We start from the raw sequence: 17,477 nt of genomic DNA, 5'->3' as shown, positions 1-17,477 counted from the left end.
GTGGGTGCAGCATGACTTGGGTCATCAGACTGAGGGCATCTAGTGGCAGAAAATAGATACTGTAGATGGTCAACTCTGGATTGATGAGCTTATCCCTGTGCTGCTTCTCCTTTCGCTGTCCAGTCACAGGCTAGGGGCGGGTGCAGCATGACTTGGGCCATCAGACTAAGGACATCTAGTGGCGGAAAATAATTACTACAGGGGAACGACTCTGCATTGATGAGCTTATCACTGTGCTGCTTCTTCTTTCACTGTCCAGTCACAGGCTAGGGGAGGGTCCAGCATGACCTGGGCCATCAGACTGAGGACATCTAGTGGCGGAAAATAATTACTGTAGGGGTCAGCTTTGGATTGATGAGCTTATTACTGTGCTGCTTCTCTTTTCGCTGTCCAGTCACAGGCTAGGGGCGGGTCCAGCATGACTTGGGCAATCAGACTGAGGACATCTAGTGGCAGAAAATAATTACTACAGGGGGTCAACTCTGGGTTCAGGAGCTTCTCACTGTGCTGCTTCTCCTTTCGCTGTCCAGTCACAGGCTAGGGGAAGGTCCAGCAGGACCTGGGCCATCAGACTGAGGACATCTAGTAGCGGAAAATAACTACTACAGGGGGACAACTCTGGATTGAATGGAATATTACAATGAAAGCTATCTTTTATTGTATCTGAACTGGACTATTCCTTTTTATGTGGATATTTTTGGATGGAGTTGGAAATGTAAAGTTTATCTAACCCCAAGAACACAAAAGCCACATATTGCAGTGTACCATTCCTTAGATGTGGGCGCTGCGTTCATTTTCTTTTCCTGGCTTTTTTTTTTTCTCTTTATTCTCATCTGGTGATCCTGCCAGTAACACACTTCCTGTCCTAGGGTGACACTGACAACATTCGATCGCTGCACTGTATGGGTGGAGGAGCAGCCTTGTCCCACTAGGGCAGGACTTCAGAACACCTCCCCCATCTTCCCTCCTCTGTTACATTGGGGTGGAGGTGTTCTGTAGTCCACACAGAGAACTGGGAGAAATTGCTAACTGATAAGGAGACAAGAGGCGCAGCATTGCCATCCTAGAACAGAACTACAGAACACCTCCTCCTGTTGTCCTCTCCATGGCATAGAGGTGGGGGGTATATTGTAGTTCACAGAGAAGGCTGGGAACAATTTATATAGACCCAGCTCTGCCTGTAGACCTTTCCCAAATTATCCTGGACCCGGGTGCCAGCTGCTGCACAACTTGATCGTATGAAAGACAGAAAATTGTATTTATTTTGAGGAGACAACATAATGGGTGAGTCATGCCCATGTAGTCATACCCAGACTATTGAGTACATTCCTTATTAAATGAGATTTTCCCGAGGACGAGGGTACCGAGTTCAGACCGCGAGCTGTCCGGTTGTCAAGTCAGTGACCCGGATCGGGTAAATCCGTGTTACATCAGGTTGACTTCACTGGCTGCATGCTTGTTGCAGGTCATCGACTCCAGCTAATGATGTCACAGGATAATTGGGAAGTCAGCAACGGCAATGCATGCACAGTACTTATCATAGAAAGGCCCAGGGCGTCTAAGGCCATATTTACCCCTATGGAGGTGTGACGGCGCGTGCACGTTTTTTTTTTTGCGCATCATGTTTAGGGTGGTCTATTCATTTCATGCAAAAATCGCGAAAAGAAGCCCATGACCATTTTTTTTTAAACCGCACCACTTTGCTACCGTGCGTTCTGGTGCATTATTTTAGGTCTGCATCTTGGCGTGCCATTCATGGCGCCGATGTGCCTCCCATAGGAATGCCCATTTTTTTTCGGGCATTGCAGGAACACAATCGATGGTGCGCCCGTTCCCGCCTAGTCTAAGGCCTCGTTCACATCTGAGCGTTGCAGAATGGCAGGCAGAGTTAAGTGTGGAACATCGCATGTTTTTTTTTTGTGCCCAGGACACCCGGCGCACCCTGTGCGCACGCCTATGCCTGGAGGTGTTTCCTTATCCGCATAATGGCAGAGTCTGCTGCAGGCAGGAGGAAGCATTTCCTCAGTTTCATTGTTTTTCCGCTGATCACTCGAAATTTTGCAGCAAGTCATAAAGTGAGAGGCTACAGCAGGGGCTGATCTGTGTCAGTTTTGAACAGGGGCGGCCTATCCATTAAGGGTGCAAGGGCGCCCCCCCCCCCATCCATGCATCCGGCCCTCATGCAGGATGCATGGATTCCGATGGGGCGGTGGTGCGTTTTTTGAAGCACCTAATTAGCGAGGCTCTAAAAGGCTTCAAAAGAGGGTGGGCTCGGGGGCAGGGTGCAGAGCACTGCGCTACAAGCCCACCCAGGTGTATTACACTAGCGCATGAATAGTCGCTATTAAAATACTGATCCTCCTCCCAGCCAATCAGGAAGCGGGTCTGGGATGAAAGGAGCAGCATTCCGATTGACCACCGAGAAGGAGGGTGGAGATGGAAGCCGCTGTGATGCCGGAAGGGGAAGCCGCCCGTCGCCCGTGATGCCCACCAACTGTGATGCCCACCGCCTGTGATGCCCGCCGCCTGTGATGCCCACTGCTTGTGATGCCCGCCGCCTGTGATCCCCGCTGCTTGTGAAGCTCGCCGTCCGTGATGCCTTGCCACCCGTGATCCCCACTGCTTGTGATGCCTGCTGCTTGTGATGCCCACCGACCATAATGCCTGCACCCGCGATGCCCGCTGCTTGTGAAGCCCGCCGCCCGTGATCCCGGGCTGCTTGTGATGCCTGCCGCCTGTGATGCCCACTGCTTATGATGCCCGCCGCCCGTGATCCCCGCTGCTTGTGAAGTCCACTTTCCGTGATGCCCTGCCGCCCGTGATCCCCACTGCTTGTGATGCCCGCCACCTGTGATGCCCACCGCCCGTAATGCCTGCCACCCGTGATGCCCGCTGCTTATGAAGCCTGCCGCCCTTGATCCCCGCTGCTTGTGAAGCCCGCCACCCATGATACCCGCTGCTTGTGATGCCCGCCGCCCTTGATCCCTGCTGCTTGTGAAGCCTGCCGCCCATGATGCCCGCTGTTTGTATTGCCCGTCGCCCGTGAAGGCTGCCGCCCGTGATGCCCGCTGCTTGTGATGCCCTCCACCCATGATGCCCGCTGCTTGCGATGCCCGCTGCCTGTGATGCGTGATGCCCGTCGCCCGGGTGAGGCGCTGCCCGCCATAGCTGGGGTAAGTGCCCCGGACCCAACTGACAGACCGGATGGGGGGGGATGGCCAGCAGCCGCCACCATTTCTGAACACAACCCTGAACAGGGCACCAGGTTGATTGCATCATATCTGAGTCGGCATCTCAGTCTGGGAAATAGATGGCGACCTTGGATGATGCCTGAACAAAGATGGCGCCATCCTTCTGCAGAGAAAAGCATCATCAAATGCACCGATAAAAAATTACTGAGAATGGATGTACTTAATTCAACAGATTAAAGGTGAAGGTGAAAAAATTCCTTTAAGTAAGGTTATGTAGGAAGGGGTTAATGTGCTGTGGCTGTGTGCCGCAGAGGAGCTCCACGCCGGCGACCGCTGACCAGGTGACGGTTGATCACAGATGTCGCCTAGTCCTCTGGGGGGGGATCTGATCCTATTAGTCCGTCAGCTCCCTCCGTTATTACAGGTCGGCCCAAAGCTCCTCCGCGAGTGATTAGCTTGCCCGCTGTGCCCTGACCCAACTTATTAGGCCTAATGTAGCCTCATTAGCCCAGCCGGCGTTGGGTCGTCTCGCCGCCACCCTCGGGAGGCTGCCAGCGCCGAACCCCATCCGCCGCCGCCAGCGTTCCCTTCCATGTTGGCTCTGATCAGCCCTCTTCACCTGCCCTTTTTTTTTTTAATCCCGCTAATCACTCTTACTAGCCGGGGTCGCATGCCGCCGTAATTACTGCAAATTTTAATTGCTTTCTCCCTCGTTCTTTTTTTTATTTTTTTTGCTTGTTACAAAATATTCTTCTGCCTGCCGGCGTGCCCCCTATTGCCCCCGGAATTTTATTTGCATATCAGTCCGATGGCGGCCGACGCACCTTCTCCGCCCCCGGCGCCTCTGACACGGTGGCCTCGCTATAAATATGTGATGCTCTTCAAAATTTAACCGTGACCCCGGGGGGGGGGGGGTCAACCTCTTTATCTTTTTTTTATTTTTCATTATTTGTAGCGAAAAGAGAATATAAAAGGCGCCTGGAGATGGAGTCGCCTGCAGTCGAACGTGTCACACGCGGTGGATGAACTCTGCGACTTTTCTAACCTGCTTCAGGAGCGGAGGTCTCTGCGACTGTCTCCAATTGGATTGGCTCCTGTCTGTTCGGCGCTGACTCTATGTCGATGCGCTTGGGCGACTTACCCAAGGGACTGCTTTTTTTGTACAAAAAGGAATTTCCCTTTAAATTAACTTTATGGCCCTTATATGCACTTTAATATGTTCAGGAAATAAAAAATAAAAAAAATGTATTTGATTTCTTCAATCATTAGACAAGTATTAATGCATTGGGTTATTCCATATTTACCCCTTGAAGCCAGCAGGGGGCAGTCTTGTAACTGCAGCCTAACTTGACTTTCCTCTGTAACAGGGGTGTCCAAATTATGGCCTGAGGGCCACATCTGACCCGCTGCAAGATTTTACCTTGCCGGTGTTCTGCCTAATGGAGTCCGGCCATCCATATGTGTCCACTCCGTACTGCGCATGCGCAGTACGGAGCAGACGAAGCTTCGGAAAATCTCCGAAGCTGAACGGCGCCTGCGCCGTGAGTGGAGGAGGTAGCCGCACTATCCAAGCGGACATAGGGTTTAGAATTTTAGAGGGCCCCTCGCGGGCGAGCTTCGCTCGCCACGCTTCGGGCTCGGCCTCGCTGCGCTCGGCTCTTTTTTATTCTAACTCTATGTCCACTTGGATAGTGGGGTTAGAACCTGGACTCACGGCGCAGGCGCCGTTCGTCCTCGGCAATTTTCGGAATCTGTGCTCCTGTGTACTGCGCATGCGCAGTACGCAGGGGACAGCGTCTGATGGAGGACCCTATTTGACAAGACACCGGCTGCAGCTCTGATGTGAAGGAGGGGCTTATGATGTGATGAAAGGGACTCTGGTATGAAAGAGGGGACTCTGATGTGATGGGGGGGCTTCTGATGTAATGGGGGGGGGGGGGGCTTCTGATGTAATGGAGAAGCTTCTGATTTGAAAGAGAGATCTGATGGAAAGCGGGACTCTGAAGTAATGGGGGGTTTCTGATGTAATAGGGTGCTTCTGAGGTAATGGGGGGCTTCTGATTTGAAAGAGAGATCTGATGGAAAGCAGGACTCTGAAGTAATGGGGGGCTTCTGATGTAATGGGGGGCTTCTGATTTGAAAGAGAGATCTGATGGAAAGCGGGAATCGGAAGTAATGGGGGGCTTCTGATGTAATGGGGGGGCTTCTGATTTGAAAGAGAGATCTGATGGAAAGCGGGACTCTGATGGAAAACGGGACTCTGATGTAATGGTGGGCTTCTGATTTGAAAGGGAGATCTGATGGAAAGCGGGACTCTGAAGTAATGGGGGGCTTCTGGTGTAATGGGGGGCTTCTGATTTTGAAAGGGAGATCTGATGGAAAGCGGGACTCTGAAGTAATGGGGGGCTTCTGATGTAATGGGGGGCTTTTGATTTGAAAGAGAGATCTGATGGAAAGCAGGACTCTGAACTAATGGGGGGCTTCTGATTTAATGGGGGGCTTCTGATTTGAAAGGGAGATCTGATGGAAAGCGGGACTCTGAAGTAATGGGGGGCTCCTGAAGTAATGGGGGGCTTCTGATTTGAAAGAGAGATCTGATGGAAAGCTGGACTCTGAAGTAATGGGGGGCTTCTGGTGTAATGGGGGGCTTCTGATTTTGAAAGGGAGATCTGATGGAAAGCGGGACTCTGAAGTAATGAGGGGCTTCTGATGTAATGGGGGGCTTTTGATTTGAAAGAGAGATCTGATGGAAAGCGGGACTCTGAAGTAATGGGGGGCTTCTGATTTAATGGTGGGCTTCTGATTTGAAAGGGAGATCTGATGGAAAGCGGGACTCTGAAGTAATGGGGGGCTTCTGAGGTAATGGGGGGCTTCTGATTTGAAAGGGAGATCTGATGGAAAGTGGGACTCTGAATTAATGGGGGAAGCTTCTGATACAGAAAGGGGGGCCTTATGTGAAAGAGGGGGAACTCTGATGTGATGTGGGACCTCTGATGTAAAGGGGGGACTCTGAGGTGAAGCGAGACCTCTGAAGTATTGGGGGAGCTTCTGATATGAAAGAGGGACTCTGATGTGATAGGGAAGCTCCTGGTGAAGAAGGGGGAGGGGGCTCTGATGTGAAAGGGAGGAGCTTTGAAGTAACAGGGGAGCTTCTAATGTAAAAGTGGGACTCTGATGTGATGGGGAGACTTCTGATGCAAAAGGGGGCCGGACTCTGATGTAAAGGTGTACTCTGATGTGAAAGGGGGGCTCTAATTTGAAAGGGGTGGGGGGGGACTCGGATGTGATAGGGGACTCTGACATCATAAGAATTCTGATGTGATGGGAGGACTTCTGGTGCAAAATAGGGAATCGGGTGGGAAGGGATGGAGTTGATGTGATGGGAGAGCTTTTGAAATGAAAGGGGGGCTCGGTTGTGATGGGGGAACTTCTGATGCAAAATGGGGGACTCTGTTGGAAGTGGAGGCTCTGATGTGATGGGGGACTCTGTTGGAAGTGGAGGCTCTGATGTGATGGGGGACTCCGTTGGAAGTGGAGGCTCTGATGTGATGGGGGACTCTGTTGGAAGTGGAGGCTCTGATGTGATGGGGGACTCCGTTGGAAGTGGAGGCTCGGATGTGATGGGGGACTCTGTTGTGAAAGGGGGGCTTCTGAAGTGATGGGGGACGCTGAAAATATAGGGGGAACTCCGATGTGATGGGTGACTTCTGATGCAAAAGGGGGGGGCTCTGTTCGAAGTGGAGGCTCTGATGTGATGGGGGACTCTGTTGTGAAAGGGGGGCTTCTAATGTGATGATGGGCACTGAAATTATAGGGGGGATTCTGATGCGATGGAAAGACTTCTGATGCAAAAGAAGGGACTCTGATGTGAAGGGATGGCTGTGATGTAAAGGGATGGCTCTGATGTGAAAGGGGGGGGCGGGCTCTGTTGGAAGTGGAAGCTCTGGTGTGATGGGGGACTCTGGTGTGATGGGGGACTCTGATGTAAAAGGGGGGCCTCTGAAGTGATGGGGGGGGACACTAAAATTACAGGAGGAACTTGGATGTGATGGGAGGACTTCTGATGCAAAAGAGGGGAATCTGGTCTGAAGGAGCGGCTCTGATGTGATGGGAGAGCTTCTGATTTGAAAGGGGGGCTTGGATGTGATGGGGGACTTCTGATGCAAAAGTGGGGGGGGGGGGGGCGGGCTCTGTTGGAAGTGGAGGCTCTGATGTGATGGGGGACTCTGATGTAAAAGGGGGGCTTATGAGGAGATGGAGGACACTGAAATTATAGGGGGAACTCAGATGTTATGGGGGGACTTCTGATGCAAAAGGCGGGGCTTTGTTGGAATTGGGGGCTCTAATGTGATGGGGGACTCTGATGTGAAAAGGGGGGCTTTTGATGTAAAAAAGGGGGGCTTCTGTGTGATGGGGGGGGACTTCTGATGTGATGGGGGACTCTAATGTGAAAGGGGGGCACTGAAATTATAGGCAGAATTCTGATGTGCTGGGGTGACTTCTGATGCAAAAAAAAGGGGACTCTAATATAAAAGGGGGGCTTGGATGTGATGGGGGGGCTTATGATGGAAATTGGGGGACTCTGTTGGAAGTGGGGTTGCTCTTATGAGGAGGGGGGGGGCTCTGAAGTTATAGCGGGAGCTCTAATGTGATGGGAGAACTTCTGATGCAAAGCAGGGGACTCTGATGGGACTGGATGGGTCGGATGTGATGGGAGGAACCATTGGATTTTGGAGCTTCGTTTATAAACAAAGCCTGGTGGCTTCTGCTTTAATAGTAGCCGGAGTGCATCTTTAATTTACGGTGTACAAATCTGCTGTAACAATGTAGATGATGATGTAATAATGAAAACGATGATGTAATAATGTAGATGATGATGTAATAATGTAGACGAAGATGTAATAATGTAGATGATGATGTAATAATGAAGACGATGATGTAACAATGTAGATTATGTTGTTACATTGACATATCTTAATAGGAGGGTCCTCTTTAATTGATGGGGGGGGGGGCGGTACCCCTCGGCTTACAGCTCCGCTACAATGTAACAGCGTGCTTATCAACATTCTACTTGTCGGGAATCCCAAGCTGTTTCCATGACAACGGCCGCCGGAATCACGCCAGTTTAGAAGAAATCAGGACTGAAGGACGTGAATCTCCCTGTACAACATTTTTAATTTTTCTTTCCCGGAGAAATCGGACGGATTTTACTGGTTTATTTTCTACCTTCTAATCTCTGTGATTTTTAAAGGGTCAGTCCACCCGAAACTGGCATTTGATGGATGCCGGAGAGAAAACCCCATGAAAGTCTCTTCTATCTCTCAAGGACTCTATGAGTGAGATCTCTGTGCTGAGTTCCCGGGTCTGTACACCTGCTGTGCCCATTATGAGGGGTTCCCACCATCCCTGTGCTGAGTTCCCGGGTCTGTACACCTGCTGTGCCCATTATGAGGGGTTCCCACCATCCCTGTGCTGAGTTCCCGGGTCTGTACACCTGCTGTGCCCATTATGAGGGGTTCCCACCATCCCTGTGCTGAGTTCCCGGGTCTGTACACCCGCTGTGCCCATTATGAGGGGTTCCCACCATCCCTGTGCTGAGTTCCCTGGTCTGTACACCCGCTGTGCCCATTATGCGGGGTTCCCACCATCCCTGTGCTGAGTTCCCAGGTCTGTACACCCGCTGTGCCCATTATGAGGGGTTCCCACCATCCCTGTGCTGAGTTCCCGGGTCTGTACACCCGCTGTGCCCATTATGAGGGGTTCCCACCATCCCTGTGCTGAGTTCCCTGGTCTGTACACCCGCTGTGCCCATTATGAGGGGTTCCCACCATCCCTGTGCTGAGTTCCCAGGTCTGTACACCTGCTGTGCCCATTATGAGGGGTTCCCACCATCCCTGTGCTGAGTTCCCAGGTCTGTACACCCGCTGTGCCCATTATGAGGGGTTCACACCATCCCTGTGCTGAGTTCTAGGGTCTGTACACCTGCTGTGCCCATTATGAGGGGTTCCCACCATCCCTGTGCTGAGTTCCCAGGTCTGTACACCTGCTGTGCCCATTATGAGGGGTTCCCACCATCCCTGTGCTGAGTTCCCAGGTCTGTACACCCGCTGTGCCCATTATGAGGGGTTCACACCATCCCTGTGCTGAGTTCTAGGGTCTGTACACCTGCTGTGCCCATTATGAGGGGTTCCCACCATCCCTGTGCTGAGTTCCCGGGTCTGTACACCTGCTGTGCCCATTATGAGGGGTTCCCACCATCCCTGTGCCGAGTTCCTGGGTCTGTACACCCGCTGTGCCCATTATGAGGGGCTCCCACCATCCCAACTTGATATTCATATTAAATAATGGAGAATATAACAGGAGGAGAGGGAACACCCAGGTGGACAGGAGCAGAGTCAGGAATTATGGGAAAGGAGATCTTTGTTGGATCATCCAAGACATATAAGAAGTAAGAGGCTCACTCACCCCACAAGACTCCACGGATAACTAAAATATCACATTTGGGTGGAGCCGCCCTTTAACTATTTATCAGTTTCTCTGTTAAAACCTTATATAAGAAAATGGTAGCCATCGTCAAAAAGTCGAACCCAGAAGTGCTTTTTGTTACCACTCATATTCCATTATACTGGCTTTTGACAGTTACAAATGTGGCAAATTAGAAATTGGATGAAAGGTTTAGCACAGGGAAACACTTTTTTAAAGATAAAAAGTACATTTTATATACAACTATATACATCTCACAAAAGTAAGTACACCCCTCACATTTGTGTAAATCTTTTCTTCTATCTTTTCATGTGACAACACTGAAGAAATGACACTTGTCTACAATGTAAAGTAGTGAGTGTACAGCTTGTATAACAGTGTCAATTTGCCGTCCCCTCAAAATAACTCAACACACAGCCATTAATGTCTAAACCGCTGGTAACAAAAGTCAGTACACCCCTAAGTGAAAATGTCCAAATTGGGCCCAAAGTGTCAATATTTTGTGTGGCCACCATTATTTTCCAGCATTGCCTTAACCCTCTTGGGCATGGAGGTCACCAGATCTTCACAGGTTGGCACTGGAGTCCTCTTCCCCTCCTCCATGATGACATCACGGAGCTGGTGGATATTGGAGACCTTGCGCTCCTCCACCTTCCGTTTGAGGATGTCCCACAGATGCTCAGTAGGGTTTAGGTCTGGAGACATGCTTGGCCAGTCCATCACCTTTACCCTCAGCTTCTTTAGCAAGGCAGTGGTCATCTCGGAGGTGTGTTTGGGGTGGTTATCATGTTGGAATACTGCCCTGCGGCCCAGTCTCTGAAGGGAGGGGATCATGTTCTGCTTCAGTATGTCACAGTACATGTTGGCATTCATGGTCCCCTCAATGATCTGTAGCCCCCCAGTGCCGGCAGCACTCATGCAGCCCCAGACCATGACACCCCCACCACCATACTTGACTGTAGACAAGACACGCTTGTCCTTGTCCTCCTTCCCTGGTTGCCCCCACACACGCTTGTCACCATCTGACACCAAATACATTTATCTTGGTCTCATCAGACCACAGGACATGGTTCCAGTAATCCATCTCCTTAGTCTGCTTGTCTTCAGAAAACTGTTTGTGGTCTTCCTTGTGCATCATCTTTAGAAGAGGCTTCCTTCTGGGACGATAGCCATGCAGACCAATTTGATGCAGTGTGCGGCGTATGGTCTGAGCACTGACAGGCAGACCCCCCCCCCCCACCCCTATAACCTCTGCAGCAATGCTGGCAGCACTCATACGTCTATTTCCCAAAGACAACCTCTGGATATGACGCTGAGCATGTGACCTCAACTTCTTTGGTGGACCATGGCGAGGCCTGTTCTGAGTGGAACCTGTCCTGTTATACCGCTGTATGGTCTTGGCCACCGTGCTGCAGCTCAGTTTCAGGGTCTTGGCAATCTTCTTATAGCCTAGGCCAGTGATGGCGAACCTCGGCACCCCAAATGTTTTGGAACTACATTTCACATGATGCTCTACTACACTACAGAGTGCATGAGCATCATTGGAAATGTAGTTCCAAAACATCTGGGATGCTGAGGTTCGCAATCACTGGCCTAGGCCATCTTTATGTAGAGCAACAATTGTTATTTTCAGATCCTCAGAGAGTTCTTTGCCATGAGGTGCCATGTTGAACTTCCAGTGACCAGTATGAGAGAGTGAGAGCGATAACATCAAATTTAACACACCTGCTCCCCATTCACACCTGAGACCTTGTAACACTAACGAGTCACATGACACCGGGAGGAGGGAAAATGGCTAATTGGGCCCAATTTGGACATTGGGGTGCCTTCGTTCTGTTACAAGGCTGGGCAGTTTGGCATCTTTGGCCTTGGCACTGGATGACCTTGTCCCAGCAGTGGACGAGCCAATGGGGTTGTATTGAATCTCCAGGTGAGCTGTATCCAGTGCATGGAGAACAGCAAACATTGTTCACGGTTCTGGAGAATGGAGATAATAATGTCCTTCTGCAAACTGACTGCTTGGTGAGAGGGTCCACCTTCATAACAACCACCCTAGCAGTCCCTTATAGAGCTGCCCTGATATCCCCTTAGCCTGGGAGCTGTTTGACTGCATAAAAAAACCCTATTGCAGGGAATGCCTGAAATTTAGCCTCAAGTTCTGTGCACAATATTCACTAGTATTGAAATGCAGGAAGGGGCGGTATGCAGAGCAGCCAGTATGTGAATATGGGTGGGGGGTTATTCAAGGGCGTGCAGATTGCTTTCGGCAGGGAAAGTGTACGCCGTAGAGTTGCCCTTTAAGTGACATCCATTTTGAAGTAATAATTGGAAGCCTTTCTTCTCGTGGAAGCCGTAATGAATTAGTTATGTTGCGGGGAGCAGGGACCGACGTGTTTGATGGAACGTTAAGGTAAGAGAAGAAAAAAACGGTCCCCAAACCGGCAGGCAGCTGTCACTCAGCATCCCGACCGGCGGTGGGGAAGAGCTCCCCCAGGATCCGCCATCATCCAACGCCTTATCTACTACAGATGTCTGTGCACGACGCTAGAATTTCAAGCCCGCCGGCGCCTTTGTCTGGTTCCAGCTCAAGGGGGTCGCCTCCCTGTGACACGATGGGGGCGCAGATCACAGGGGGGGGGGGGAGCGAGGCAAGCGATTAGCTATTTTCTCAGCAAGGCTTTTGGAGGCTAGGGATCAGCACAAGGTCGTAAAAGGGGTGGCGCATATTCAGAGAGCGTTCCTGCTCCAGCCATAATAATATTTACCGGCGGTGGGCTAAGTGCTCAGCAAGCCTTCGCTTTGCAGCCCGAGCCACCAATTTGGTCTGTCTCTGTCCACCTGGGAGTTAAGGGTAGCCCCACCCAAAAGATGGTGGGAACCCCTCATAATGGGCACAGCAGGTGTACAGACCCGGGAACTTAACACAGGGATGGTGAGAACTCCTCATATTGGGCACAGCAGGATTACAGACCTGGGAGCTCAGCACAGGGATGGTGGGAACCCCTCATAATGGTCACAGCAAGTGTACAGGCCCGGGAACTCAGCACAGGGATGGTGGGAACCCCTCATTATGGGCACAGCAGGTGTACAGACCTGGGAACCCAACACAGGAAAGGTGGGTACACCTCATTGTGGGCACAGCAGGTGTACAGACCCAGGAACTCAAAGGGATGGTGGGAACCCCTCATAATGGGCACAACAGGTGTACAGACCCAGGAACTCAGCCCAGGGATGGCGGGAACCTTTCATAATGGGCACAGCAGGTGTACAGATCCGGGAACTCAGCACATAGATGGTGGGAACCCCTCATAATGGGCACAGCAGGTGTACAGATCTGGGAACTCAGCACAGAGATGGTGGGGACCCCTCATAATGGGCACAACAGGTGCACAGACCCGAGAACTCAGCACAGAGATGGTGGGAAGCCCTCATAATGGGCACAGCAGGTGTACAGACCCGGGAACTCAGCCCAGGGATGGTGGGAACCCCTCATAATGGGCACAACAGGTGTACAGACCCGGGAACTCAGCCCAGGGATGGCGGGAACCTTTCATAATGGGCACAGCAGGTGTACAGACCCTGGAACTCAGCACAGGGATGGTGGGAACCCCTCATAATGGGCACAGCAGGTGTACAGACCCGGGAACTCAGCACAGAGATGGTGGGAACCCCTCATAATGGGCACAACAGGTGCACAGACCCGAGAACTCAGCACAGAGATGGTGGGAACCCCTGTATGTTCATGTCCCTGCCTAATCCTAAAAACAATACAGCAGAATCATTGCCTTCCTCCTGCAGCCTCATATAATCTTCTCTGAGCTTCCTCAGAGTCCTGTGACCTTCATTTTTGTGCAGGTCTCAGCTGGGCAGTAATCACACTCCGTCCACCAGAGAACAGTGGAAATGCGTCAGTAGAAATGAAAAAGGCGAAGAGCAGAGAGACGACTTCCGGTAAAGGAGACAGTAAGGTCATCTCATGCAGTAATAACATTTGCGCCGTCCTTCAGAAGCGCCTTAAGAGTCTAGCAGCAATTTTTTTTCCTCCTTTGGTCTGACCCTGTAAAATTTTGACGCGTTTCGCCACAGAGAGAAGTTCCAAACCTGGCGATCGCTCTCGTAAGCATTTAAAAAAAAAAAAAAAGATCAATAAGGCCTTGGAATTTCATGGGTCAATGTTGGCTTGGACCGGGGCACCCGAAGACCGGTGGGGGTCCAGCATGCTAGATGCCATCACGAGATTTCCTTGCATCTGGCAGGCGATCGGGTTAACAAGCCCGCGGCTGTTTCTAAATAAGTGCAAGCGCCAGCCAACTCAGCATAATAATACACATATTCAGAGGGACTCCGCTGCCGGTATTAGTTTTTCAGGCCCATTGCCCTCCCCATCAGTTCGCAGTGTGTAAGGGACACTGGAAGCGCTTGTTCGAGGACCATTTGCCGCCGTTCCGCCACCGTTCTGCAGAGTAAGCTGAGCGCGCACAATGCAGTAGGCGAGTGCGGCTGCTACGCCATCCCGTCGGGAGGCATTGACAATGTCCTAGAGGCATCTCTACCTAAACGCAAGCTATTTACATGCCGCGTTAAATTAAGTGCCTGCTTCCTCCTCCCGTGCGGCTTTTTTCGCTTCGGGCTGCAGATGCCGAATTTGTCATATCAACGGGTTTAACTCTGACACTGCTGCAAGGGGCTTTGCGAAAACCGTCAACGGCATGGCCTCGCCATTGCCAGGCACGAGGACGTGACCTTCAGGGTAAGGGACACTAAGGGTGTCCAACCTGCAGGACCTCGGTGTTCGACATGTGGCCCCCCTCGGTGTTCGAAGTGTGGCCCTCGGGCCCCCAACAGTCACTGATTTGCAAAGGCCCCATTATTAATTAATAGTGGTCTCTAGCAGATTCATGTAAAATGTCCCTGGTCTCTGACTGTCGCCAACGGCATGATTCCGGCTTCCAGTCACTCTCGTTGTATAGTCTCTGACCCTTTCCTCTAATAAGTCTTCAGTTTATGACAGTCTTCTGTAGCATTACATCCTTAGCCCTTGTACACACGGTCGGCAGGGCAAAAGGGGCAGCTGCCCTGGGCCCTGTCATTGTTGTGGGGCCCAAAGCAGCTGCCTCATACTTGCCAACTATCCTGGTTTAAATTCCCTCGTCCCTTGAGGTTTTAGTCCTGTGCGGTGTCCCAATATCTTAGTGTGAAGTGCTGCTACTAATGCTGCCCAGCTCTGCCCTATTGTTGTGTACAGATGACTCACCTGCAGACCCCATGTTTACATGTAAATTGCCAACATTCATATGTAAATAGCGGCGACATTCATATGTAAATAGGGGCAGCCGGCTGGATTGATATATATATCATGCCCCCCTGAGGTCATATCCACAGTAATCTCTAGCAACCAATCAACAAGCAAAAATCATGTGCTGTTACCTCTAGCAACTAATCAGTGAGCCGTAATGTGTGCTGTACCTCTAGCAACCAGTCAGTGAACGGTAATGATACACTGTAACCTCTGGCAACCAATCGCAATCGCTGCCTGATCTGATTCAGTAAACTGATTTTGAGTTTAGCTGCTATTTATTGTATATCTCAGAGCAGGTGGAGAGCAAAACTGCATGTGGGGGGGGGGGGGGGGCCCAAGAAAAGTTTTGCCCAGGGTCCAATCAATATTAAAGACAGCCCTGACGGTCGGACATTCCGACAACAAAATCCGTCGGACTTGCGTTGCATGGTTGTAATGGTTATAGTAGCGCTTGATCTGCTCTGGAACTGCTCTCCATCGCCATCTTTTGGACTCCTTCAGGCACTGCATCCTGCACATCTGATCCTCATTTACCATCTATAAAGGGAACTCAGGACCTTCAACTGACCTTGGTCACTTATTCGGACTTCACTTTGGAGGGTCTGATGAGGGTTCTTGATGTTGTTGGAGAAGGGAGAATCCAGGGCACAGGAGATACTGTATATATCTGGATATATGGAGCTCAGAATTTGGCTACAGTGGCTAGGAGGGCTTAACGCCAACTGACCCCTGCCAGTTAGTTGGACTTCGCTTTGGTGGTTTTAAAAGTTCTTGATGCTGTTCAACAAGGGATAATCCAGACCGCAGGAGATATACTGTATATTTTGGAACTCAAAATCGGTTTATGCAAGATAAACCCTTTCCAGTCTCTGACAGCAAAAGTATCAAGCCCTGATGAAGGGACCTTCAGATCTCCTGAAACCATAACTGTGACTTTCTGCCCGTAGCTCTGCTTAGGTTGCCAACTGTGCATGCCTACAGTGTTTAGGAGGGCTTGAGCTGCTCTGGAGTGGCTTTTAATTGCCATCTTTTGGACTTCTTCTGAAACCGACATGCACACCTGACCCTCATTTACCATCTATAAAGGGAACTCAGTAACACCAACTAACCTCTGCCAGTTAGGTCAACTTCGCTTTGGTGGTTCTAAGGGCTCTGCATGCTATTCAACAAGGGAGTTCGCAATCTCTCATGGCAAGAGTAGGATAAGCCCTTTCCAGTGTCTGGTTTGGCAGCAACAGTATCAATCCCTGATGAAGGCATCTTCAGACCTCCTGAAACGTGTTGGATTTTCAAACAGGTACGGCATCAATAAATTACGTCTGGCCTACAAACCTGGACTGAAACTCCCTCTCTCTTCTGTGTTTCCCTATTTCCTTCATGACAGGTAACTTTTAAGAACAAAATACCCGTGTTTGTCTGTAGCGCGCTACATCGTTCACGTTTCTTAAACCTGGTTATTAAAAAAAAACGCAGAAGGATCCGCACTGCAGAACTTGCTACTCCATGATTATATATTATTTATCTGAATAAATTACATCCTTCATGAGGCTGGCAAGATTCGTCAGCAAACAAAAAAATAAATAAATAAAAATGAAAAAGACAGGCGTCAAGTGGGGCTGGCCCACCCGCCTTCCCCGTGTTTCGTCGCAGACGCCCTGTGTTCTTTTCTGCTTGCCAAACATCCCATAAGAGCTCCCCTCACCTGAGGATTAATATCAGGCGATTTAAATAATGGAATAATCCCGCATGTTAGCAAATGATGCTTTCTGAGCGACGCCGTTCTGCTTTCAATCTTCCAGGCCTTTCGCAGGAGTGATGGACGGTTCCCCAGGCAAAGTGTCAGCCGCCAGGGAGAGGCTCTGCGATAGGTGAGCACCGACGTGGGATCCATCATTGTTATTTATCGTGTTTATCCACACCGATGCATATTTTAAAGAGGCAGAGGTGTGAAGCGAGTTCAATGCGGTAAAAAAAAAAAAAAATCCTAATCTTGTTTGTCGTCAGGCATTTTGTCAATAGTTTTGATTCAAGGGGTTCGGATTTGGCCTGCGTAGGGGAATCTGTTGCCAAAATCGCAGAGGAAAAGACAAAACAAATCTTAAGCGTCGTTCACTGCATTGATAAATGCAATGTCGCAGTGAGGCAGAGCGCGTGGAAATGAGGCCTTGTCTTATCCAGGGATCATTTTATTAGGCTGTGCCTAATGCTGGGCAACTCAGTTGTATGGTGGCATCTTATATTTCTTGGGGCGTTTACATCGGCTACGGTACCTTGAAAAATTGTTCATATCCCTTGAAATTTTCCACAAAAGGGCTGATATGTAGATAGTTAGATAGATCGATAGATCGATGGATAGATAGATAGATAGATAGATAGATAGATAGATAGATAGATAGATAGATAGATAGATAGATAGATAGATAGATAGATAGATAGATAGATAGATAGATAGATAGATAGATAGATAGATAGATAACTGCTATGGATAGGACGTGATAAAGATA

Source organism: Lithobates pipiens, unplaced genomic scaffold (assembly GCF_037356315.1).
Source record: "Lithobates pipiens isolate NorthernLeopardFrog02 unplaced genomic scaffold, aLitPip1_a1.2 Scaffold_30, whole genome shotgun sequence".
Taxonomy (NCBI): Eukaryota; Metazoa; Chordata; class Amphibia; order Anura; family Ranidae; genus Lithobates; species Lithobates pipiens.
The sequence above is the reverse complement of the archived record's forward strand: the minus strand, read 5'-3'. Positions refer to the sequence as shown.